Below are 8,596 nucleotides of genomic sequence, written 5' to 3' on the forward strand. Positions count from 1 at the left end.
TAGTTAGTTCTAAGTTTTCAGAGTTTGTTAGTGCCAGGAATAAGGGGTTTGTTATTGTCTGTTATTTACAAGAATGAGGAATCCATTAGTGTTAAGATTATTGACTTTGTTAGTGTCAGGATTAAGAAGTAGGCTATATTATTGTTAGGACTAAGGTGTCTGTTATTTACAATATTAAGGAATCTATTAGTGTTAAGATTAATAAGATTGTCAGTGTCTGGATTAAGGTGTCTGTTACTGCCAGGATTAAGAATTCTGTTACTACATGGACTAAACACTTGTTAGCACCATGGACAATTGTGCTGCAAATGTAATGGCTACGTTACAGAATGGGAAAACTGGTAAATCTAGGCATCAAAAGAGCTTCTGAAATAAATAAATACTGATTGAGTGATTTTCAAATGTACAATTCTAATATACAGTACTGGTTTAGGTTTATAAGATTACACATTTTCACTGTTAAATCTGGGTAAAAAAATAGTCATTATTTGCTTTATATCTTAAACACAGAAGTCTTAATGGCCCAGGAAAGGTTGATTGGAGGAATAGCAAATGAAGAAGCTTGAATACACTGAGTTTCTATTACAACTCATTGAAGTACATTCAAACTTAGTAAATGTAATTAATGCTTTAATAATGTAATGTTTTTTTAATGAATCCTTCTGTGAACCTAGACCTTCACAGAATGAAAACACACTCACACACAGACCGGATCAGATCTTTTTAGAGAGGATTTTTAAAAATACCCTGAAGCATGGTTGGTTGCTGAGCGTTCGGTACGGGTCGGTAGCCATGTGTCTCAGGAGTGAATGTGTGGCAGCATGGTGCTTCATCCCTGCTGGCTCTCATTTGCCCGGTCTTGATTGGCCTGTCTGGTTTGCCCAGTCTCCATTGGTCGGTCTGGTTTGCCCAGTTTCATTTGGCCAGTCTCGCTTGCCCGGTCTCGCTTGCCCGGTCTCATATGCCCGGTCTCATATCCCCAGTATCACTCGCACCGTCTCGTTTGCCTGGTCTCGTTTGCCGGGTCTCGTTTGCCGGGTCTCGTTTGCCTGGTCTCGTTTGCCTGGTCTCGTTTGCTGGGTCTTGTTTTCCTGGTCTCTTTTGCCTGGTCTCTTTTGCCCGGTCTCGTTTGCCCGGTCTCGTTTGCCTGGTCTCGTTTGCCCGGTCTCGTTTGCCTGGTCTCGTTTGCCCGGTCTCGTTTGCCGGGTCTCATTTGCCTTTCCCACTCTCTTCTCATTTGTGCGAGAGATTAAAGACCTACATGTCATGCCCTCATAGTTTCACATCAGATCATCTAAAGGAGATATAAAATCAAAAGCATAAAAACACATACAGCATGTTGTGCTGCTACATGACTCTGTGAATATTAATGCTCTGTATTAATGCTCCATGTTAATGCTCCGTATTAATGCTCTATGTTAATGCTCCATGTAAGTGCTCTGTATTAACGCTCCATGTTAATGCTCCATGTTAATGCTCTGTATTAATGCTCCATGTTAATGCTCCATGTGAATGCTCTGTATTAATGCTCCATGTTAATGCTCCATGTAAATGCTCTTTATTAATGCTCTATGTTAATGGTCTATGTCAATGGTCTATGTTAATTCTCTATGTTAATGCTCTATGTTAAACTCTCTGTTTATGAGTCAAATGTGTTCAGATCTGGGCTGGGTTTCCAGCTCTGCTGAATGACTAGTTTGGTACAATGCTTAATATACAGATGTCATTTGATGTCTTAATGTCTGTAAAATATTTGACACAGTATGTTCTATACAAGGTCGCAAGTTATTGCGTTTCTCTGGAGAAAGATGTATATGATGTACAATAATGTTATGACTGGTGTTGGAGCAGAGCCACTGTCAAGAACCAGGGCTGGTATCTAGGTAGACAGCTAGTTAGATACCAAAATGGTAATGAGTAGCAAAGATATGCTAACACCTGTAAAGTAACCATCATCACTGAGAGTTTTGCTTAGAACACTTCATTTAAAACGATTAATCTAATGAAGTGAATAATATTTACTTAATGTGTTCAAGTAAAGATTCAAGCCTTTTTACAGACAGCATCTCTACAACCTAATATTTCAAATATGTCTATTTTTAAAAAGAAACACTTTAACGCTTTAAAAGCAATTAAGTTCTTACTAATTCACAGAGCTATTACTGTTTCATTGCCTTTATCCATCATTGCTTTATGAATTAGCATGAACCTAACATAAACCAAATGATCACTGCTCAGCCAATTAAACCACCAATGGATTTTGCCAAAACAAATGCAGGAAAAATCACAGAGAACACCGTCCATCCCATGCAAAGGAAAAATAAGAAAATTCTTTTAAAAAACACACACACACATATGAAATAGATTTTTCATTGCAAGGTCAGGGGTGTAGCTATTACCTTTGTGCACTTTAGACTGGACTAATGGTCAGCTTGTTACCATAGAGACAGCAATTGCCTATTAAAAAAAAAAAAAAAAACACACACACCACTCCATTTTCATTCTTTAGCAACAATCATTGTGCACATGTTCTTGACATGCTCTTCTGCTTTCTTTTACGCCCAAACCTGCAGTATTACCCACTGCATCAGGGGCATATTTATTGGAAGTCTTACTAATGAACATGCCCATGTGTATATTAGAAACATCCTTCTCACCATTATACAGTAGCAGTGGGCAGCTCGGTGTGCCCAGCTAACGAGCTCTGCTTCTGGGCTTCCTACCTCACCTGGCCTCCCCGTACCGCTGCCACGCTGCTCCTGAGATCATCACTTCCCCATAACAAACGGCGGATTATGATCCCCCCACTGACTGGTTCCTGGGCGGGGAGATTATGCAGCGCGGCCTGGTTGTCTTCTCATTCGGAGGCAGCGATCGACCATGTAAAGCCCAGGAAATGAATCTAATGGAGGGAGGAAAGATTTTCATTGCAGAGCGCTGTAAAATACAGATGCAGTGGAATAATGGGTTCAGCAGCAGGACGTGGGGCAGGACGTGGGGCAGGACTAGGGGCAGGACTAGGGGCAGGAGGTAAAAACAACAAGAGCTATGTGTGCTGGGCTTCACTGTGTGGCACTGGGTTAACTACACTACATAGAACCCTGGGGGTAGATATGGAACAGTACCATAAACATGAACATACACACACACACATACACACACACACACACACACCCACACACAACTACACAATCAAACACATCGAAGACCATTCTCGCCTGCTGGAACTGTATAAAAGTCCCTCTGCTATGCACAATTTGCCCAATGGCTTCATTTGAGGGAGTCCCATATGATTGCTTCATGGTCAAGCTGGGAAGATTATCTGATGTCTGTTTAATGGGGAATGTGGCCATCTGTTTGTTTGTTTGTGTGCGCTTTTGTGAACAGGACTGTGATACAAAGCCGATATCATCTGACCAGCTAATCTTAAACAAGGAAGCTTCCACAGAAGTGTGCCCTTGAACCTTGTATAAACCTGTAAATACACCGTTTAACCTTTTTTTTTGTTGTTGGTTATTTTTGTTACACAAAACACACTTTGTTTGTGAATAAAAAAAGAATACTTCATTTATATTCACAACCAACATACTTACATACTCTGGCCAGCAAGGAAGAATATTGGCATTTGATGGAATTTGAATGCAACTCTAATATTCAAATACCCAAATCTTCAAGTAATACACAAACCTGCAAGTCATTGACTTCCTCCAGGGTGACAGGACTCTTCCTACATTTGATCTTTCTGCCCTGCACAAGCCAAGGCTAGGTTGGAGGTGTGTACGAAGGCAACCAAGAAGGGTTAATGAGAAGAGTTTAAGCGTAGCTAGTATTCCCAGGTGTTACTTTAAATAGATTCCCCCTACTGATTCTCCCCCTGAATCTTAGATCCACCTCACTCCCACTGTTCACATATACACATCCCTTGAGGTGCTCCGAACAATCGTGATTTTTGTTGGAGATTTAGTCTGGAGGTGAAGAGGAGCAGCGGGCCTGTTCCACCTGAGAGAGTCACCGGGCCTCCGTGGAGAATAAAACCACCACTGCTACCAACAAAAGACAAAGTGCTCCATATGAAAGTGTATGTCTCTTCCCAAAAGGACCATCCTATATTTAGATGCCTTGTCCTCCTAAAACACTAGGTGTTACCTAGCGCTTCTTATGTTTCCCTCGATATTTTCTCAGAGAGGTATGGAATGTGTTAAGAATGTGATACATTTTCAGAGTGTTGTGTACAAAACAGACTTTAAACAACTACCTTTTCAACATAAATCAGAGGTTACATGTAACTCCCCAGAGAGCAAGAATAGTTAAGACATCCAGGCTATAAGCTTAACACTTCATTATCCCTTAAATCTCCAAACGCACCACCTACTAATTAATTTAATGATATTAATATGTCGCAATAAAGGCGAGAAAGCTGGCGGGTATGGGAGGAATGACAGGGGCAGAGAGGGGAGGGGGAGAGGGGAGAGGAGAGGAGAGGAGAGGAGAGGGGGAGAGGCAGGGACTAACCTCTGGGGTGCTGTGGCTTAAGGCAAGCTTTCCTCGCGGCCTGAGCTCCTCAGTGCATGTAATTAGAAAGGCAGGAACGAGAGGTGTATGGCACTTACATTTAATATCCCTGATTGCTCTCCCAGAACATGTGATGCATGTCAGTGGGGGGGGGGGGGGGGGGGGGGGGGGGGGGAAGAGAGAGAGAGAGAGAGAGAGAGAGAGAGAGAGAGAGAGAGAGAGAGAGAGAGAGATAACTGGGGAAGGGCCAATGGAGTTACATAGAGAGAAGAGTGTGAAACACTACAGATTAAGAGAATAATAGGTGCGAGAACACAACAAACCAAATGAAGATTTGTTTAAGCGTACTACAGGGCTGGACGAAGTCCATTTATGTATTCAAAAACTCTGTATCCAGGGGTCGCCTCCAGAATATGCCACTTTCACTCTATCCGTTCCAGAGACATGTCAGGTCCGCGTGCCCTGTCCACGCTGCGTTGTCTAGAAACCTGTCATATTTTTTAATTTGCGAACCCTCGGATGGCCCGGCTGAGAAAGGCCCAAGATGGCTGATGACTTATTGGGTTGGTTATGCAACGCCGGGCTCGTCATTCTTCATGCAGAGGAGAAAAGTAAAGTTATTAGAAGAAAACCTATAAATTACATCAAGTACAGCGATCTGCTGAGGCAGACTGAGATCAATGCACGTCTTTGTTTCTGTAGATCATGTAAACTTGTGCTCAGTGTCTCACACGTCTGCTCTTTTGTGTTCACTGCTGCATTCCAGAAATGGCACATACAAATTAGACTCTTGATCTCTGGGCACTAACGTATGGTTCATGAGGCATACGGTCTGACGAAGATATGAATTGCACTGCCTGTGCATTATAATTTATGTGAACTGAAATCACATGCTTTCTCTCTCTTTGATCCGAAAATATGCAGTTATTCATTTAAGTACAAAATTTAAGCAAACTTTCCTTGTCTTGAATGCAATTTATTACCATTTGAAAATTGTACAGTTGTTTTGGAAAAAGTACCTGCAATCTTTGACCTCGCAAAGGGGGAAAGGGTTGTATATGGTTTGCTTAATGTTTGAAAATAAACTAAGGCTTTATTTGTTGGGGCCACAACACAGTAAAGAATTAGCAAAATTCTGTTTTCAGATGTTTTTTTTTTTCCCCAGGTAGCAAATGTTCTTCTTTTCACTGCAGTGAAACAATGACAGAATCAACAGAGCAGATTCCCCGGAGTACAACAAGCCCTGCCACCAATAATACTCCATTTATTCTATGTAGTATTCCCAGTAAATAGAATTAATAAGTCAGAGAAAATTGGTTTCTTGAGGAAAGTAAAGTTATTACAAGAAAACCTACAAAATGACTTTAAGTCGAGCTGTCTGGTGAGGCAGTGTGTGAGATCGATGTACGTTTTCGTTTCCATGACTATCCTCACCGTCAAAGGCGTCTACCGTGTTCGGTGACTGCTGCGTTTGAACATGGAACGGACACGAATCAGCCTCGTCACCCTGGACACGCACACACGGCACAACGGTAGTGTGACACTGAGGTGCGAACTAAACTGGCTCTGTGCTGTAATTAATCGGGACTGAAATAAAATGCATTCTCTCTCTTTGATGTAAACATATGTATTTATTAGTCTAACCACAATACTGGAGCAAACAACCATAAAGGTCCTTACACAAACGGAATGGTGCTGCCAGATGGTGTTTTCCTGGTTCAATAAACAGAACTCAACAACAACAACAAAATACAGAACCGTCTCCCTCTTCTTTTGTCTCTTCATGATCTATGTCACGGACCTCGTAGGGAGGGACGAGACTCTGAAGGTAACCTTGGGCCAGGTTTAACCAAGCGCTTCAAAGCCCTGCTAAAAACCAGACCGATATAACATAGAGGATTGGATTACTTCATTTTCACCACGCAGCCTGTGACCTGGGGACATTAGAAGAAATGTGTGTCCTCCGTGATCGTAAGAGGGGTGACAAAGACAGAGGAAGAGAACAGGCAGAGAGAGAGAGAGGGGGGGGGGGGAGGTGTTACAAACTTGAGATGCATGGTTGGAGTAAGTCTAGCGGGTTTCCTATGTGTCTCCTTGACGGCGGGTGCAGTCTAAAGTGTCCTTGATGCATCTGCCAGCTTCCGGGATCAATAGCATCATTTGGTGTGCTGGTTGTCAACACATGGAGGATCGTTCATCAGGTTTAACTTATGGTTCGGTCCCTTACCCGCCCTGTACATGCTAATGTATTACAGTCAGCCCTGGTGCATACACATCCTCTCTTATAATTTTCAGATGCATCGATCTTCACACCACTGCACTCAGGTGCCCCGCAGTTCAGTTACGGGACTGTCCTAAACACATACGCAAGTAAATTATGGATGTAAACACATGACACCAGTAAGGGTGGCCTCCTGTAAACCTATGACACCAGTAAGAGTGGCCTCCTGTAAACTCAGGACACCAGTAAGGATCACCTCCTGTAAACCCAGGACACCCAGTAAGAATGGCCTCCTGTGTCCTCGTCCAAGCGGTGCCACTCACCGTTTGACTATTGTCGGTGTGTCACCGTGTTTGCTGTGCTTGTGTGATCACCCCCCCCCCACACACACACACATTGCACCTCAACTATCAGGGCCACCTGTGTCTCGTTAGCGTCCTCATCACCAGCCGTATAAACGCTCCCTTTGCCTCCCCCTCAGGTGTCGCATCACCGTAGGTGGTCGCCGATGTAGCCGAGTGGATCGGCGCCGATTTGTACGTACGCTAGGTGCTGTATGCTGTTTGTTGTACGTTGCTTTCACCTTCATTAAATGCCTGTGGTTTCCACCTGTGCTCTGGTCCGATGGACGGAAACAACCAGCAGATTCCTCAGGACAGAGCAAGCACCATCACCCATGCTTCAGTAATTCCATAGAGCTTTCGCAGTAAGTGCTATTATTAAGCCATCAATGGCTTTGAGAGCAATTACACTCACTAAACTTTACAATAAATGAATTTCATACTGGGCAACATGTACACTTTATTTAAAGCTGCGTTTGAATCGAGTTGTATTGAAGTTGAATGGGGCAGAGGCGGTTGTGCCTCCTGCGTGTGCTGTGATTGTCTTCCATTGACCCTGAGAGCTGTTGGTCCTCTTCTGCTCTGGTCGTTTGAACTAATTGTTGGAGCAACCAGCAGAACCTGCTGCAAGGTCCACATCAATCCTGCTTTACTAAAGTCTAGAGTGACCTCTCTCAGACTGACCTTCTGTCCAGACAGACAATGTGTGTGTATGAGTGTGTATGTGTGTATGTGTGTGTGTGTGTGTGTGTGTGTGTGTGTGTGTGTGTGTGTGTGTGTGTGTGTGTGTGTGTGTGTGAGAGTGAGTCTTCATAAGTGACCCTGAAGTTGAAGGAAAAGAAAGACACTATGCATCTTTCCTCTGTCCTGAATCTGGACTGTATAAAAAATAAGGGCTCTGACAAATTTAATTCAGTCTTTGTAACACAGAGGCCTAAAGGATGGGACATAACCATGGTAACGAATGTGGTAGCCCCCGTGCCAGGAAACAACGTGTGAAATCTAAACTGCAACACGCAGAATTTTCATCACTTCAAATGCCCTCGTGGTTCCGACTCACCGTGCTGACACTAACAAGGTAGGTTGGAGCAAAACGGCCATAAAAAAGTGACACGATCTTGCACAATGCACACATCTATATGCAAATTGCAGCTGGTACCCGCCCCTCCTATTGCCATAGCGGGGGGGGGCTCAGGGTGTGGCGGAAAGGCGTTCTTTGATGCAGCGCGCACCCCACACGTCACCACACCAGACACGGTCTTGCCAAACGGGACGTGCTGTGTCTGCCATCCTGAGCCGCTGTGAACGTCCAACGGGGGGCGCCGGGCTCGCTCTGTTCCAGAACGCCTCACCGGCGACGACGGCCGGGCGGGAGAGCGCGTGATGGACAGGCTCCAAACGCACGGGGACGTCCCCTTTCTCTCTCTTTTCGCTTTCGAACGTCTTCCCTTCCCTCGCTTCCGTCTGTCCACGTTCTTTTCTTTCCCCAATCGGCATCACATCAGTTATTCTACGAGGCAGT

The 8,596-nt window shown here is 44.0% G+C and overlaps 1 long non-coding RNA gene across 1 annotated transcript; it reads right to left on the minus strand.

Moving 5' to 3' along the window:
• Positions 1-704: 704 nt before the first annotated feature.
• On the minus strand, positions 705-3,799 carry LOC143475772 (uncharacterized). The gene is made up of 4 exons (XR_013121112.1): positions 3,688-3,799; positions 2,729-2,902; positions 2,400-2,457; positions 705-1,294 (listed from the first exon to the last, which is right to left on the minus strand). It is a non-coding gene; the product is annotated as an uncharacterized LOC143475772 (long non-coding RNA).
• Between the last annotated feature and the right edge of the window lie 4,797 nt (positions 3,800-8,596).

This window comes from Brachyhypopomus gauderio, chromosome 14, assembly GCF_052324685.1.
Source record: "Brachyhypopomus gauderio isolate BG-103 chromosome 14, BGAUD_0.2, whole genome shotgun sequence".
In the NCBI taxonomy this organism is placed as follows: domain Eukaryota; kingdom Metazoa; phylum Chordata; class Actinopteri; order Gymnotiformes; family Hypopomidae; genus Brachyhypopomus; species Brachyhypopomus gauderio.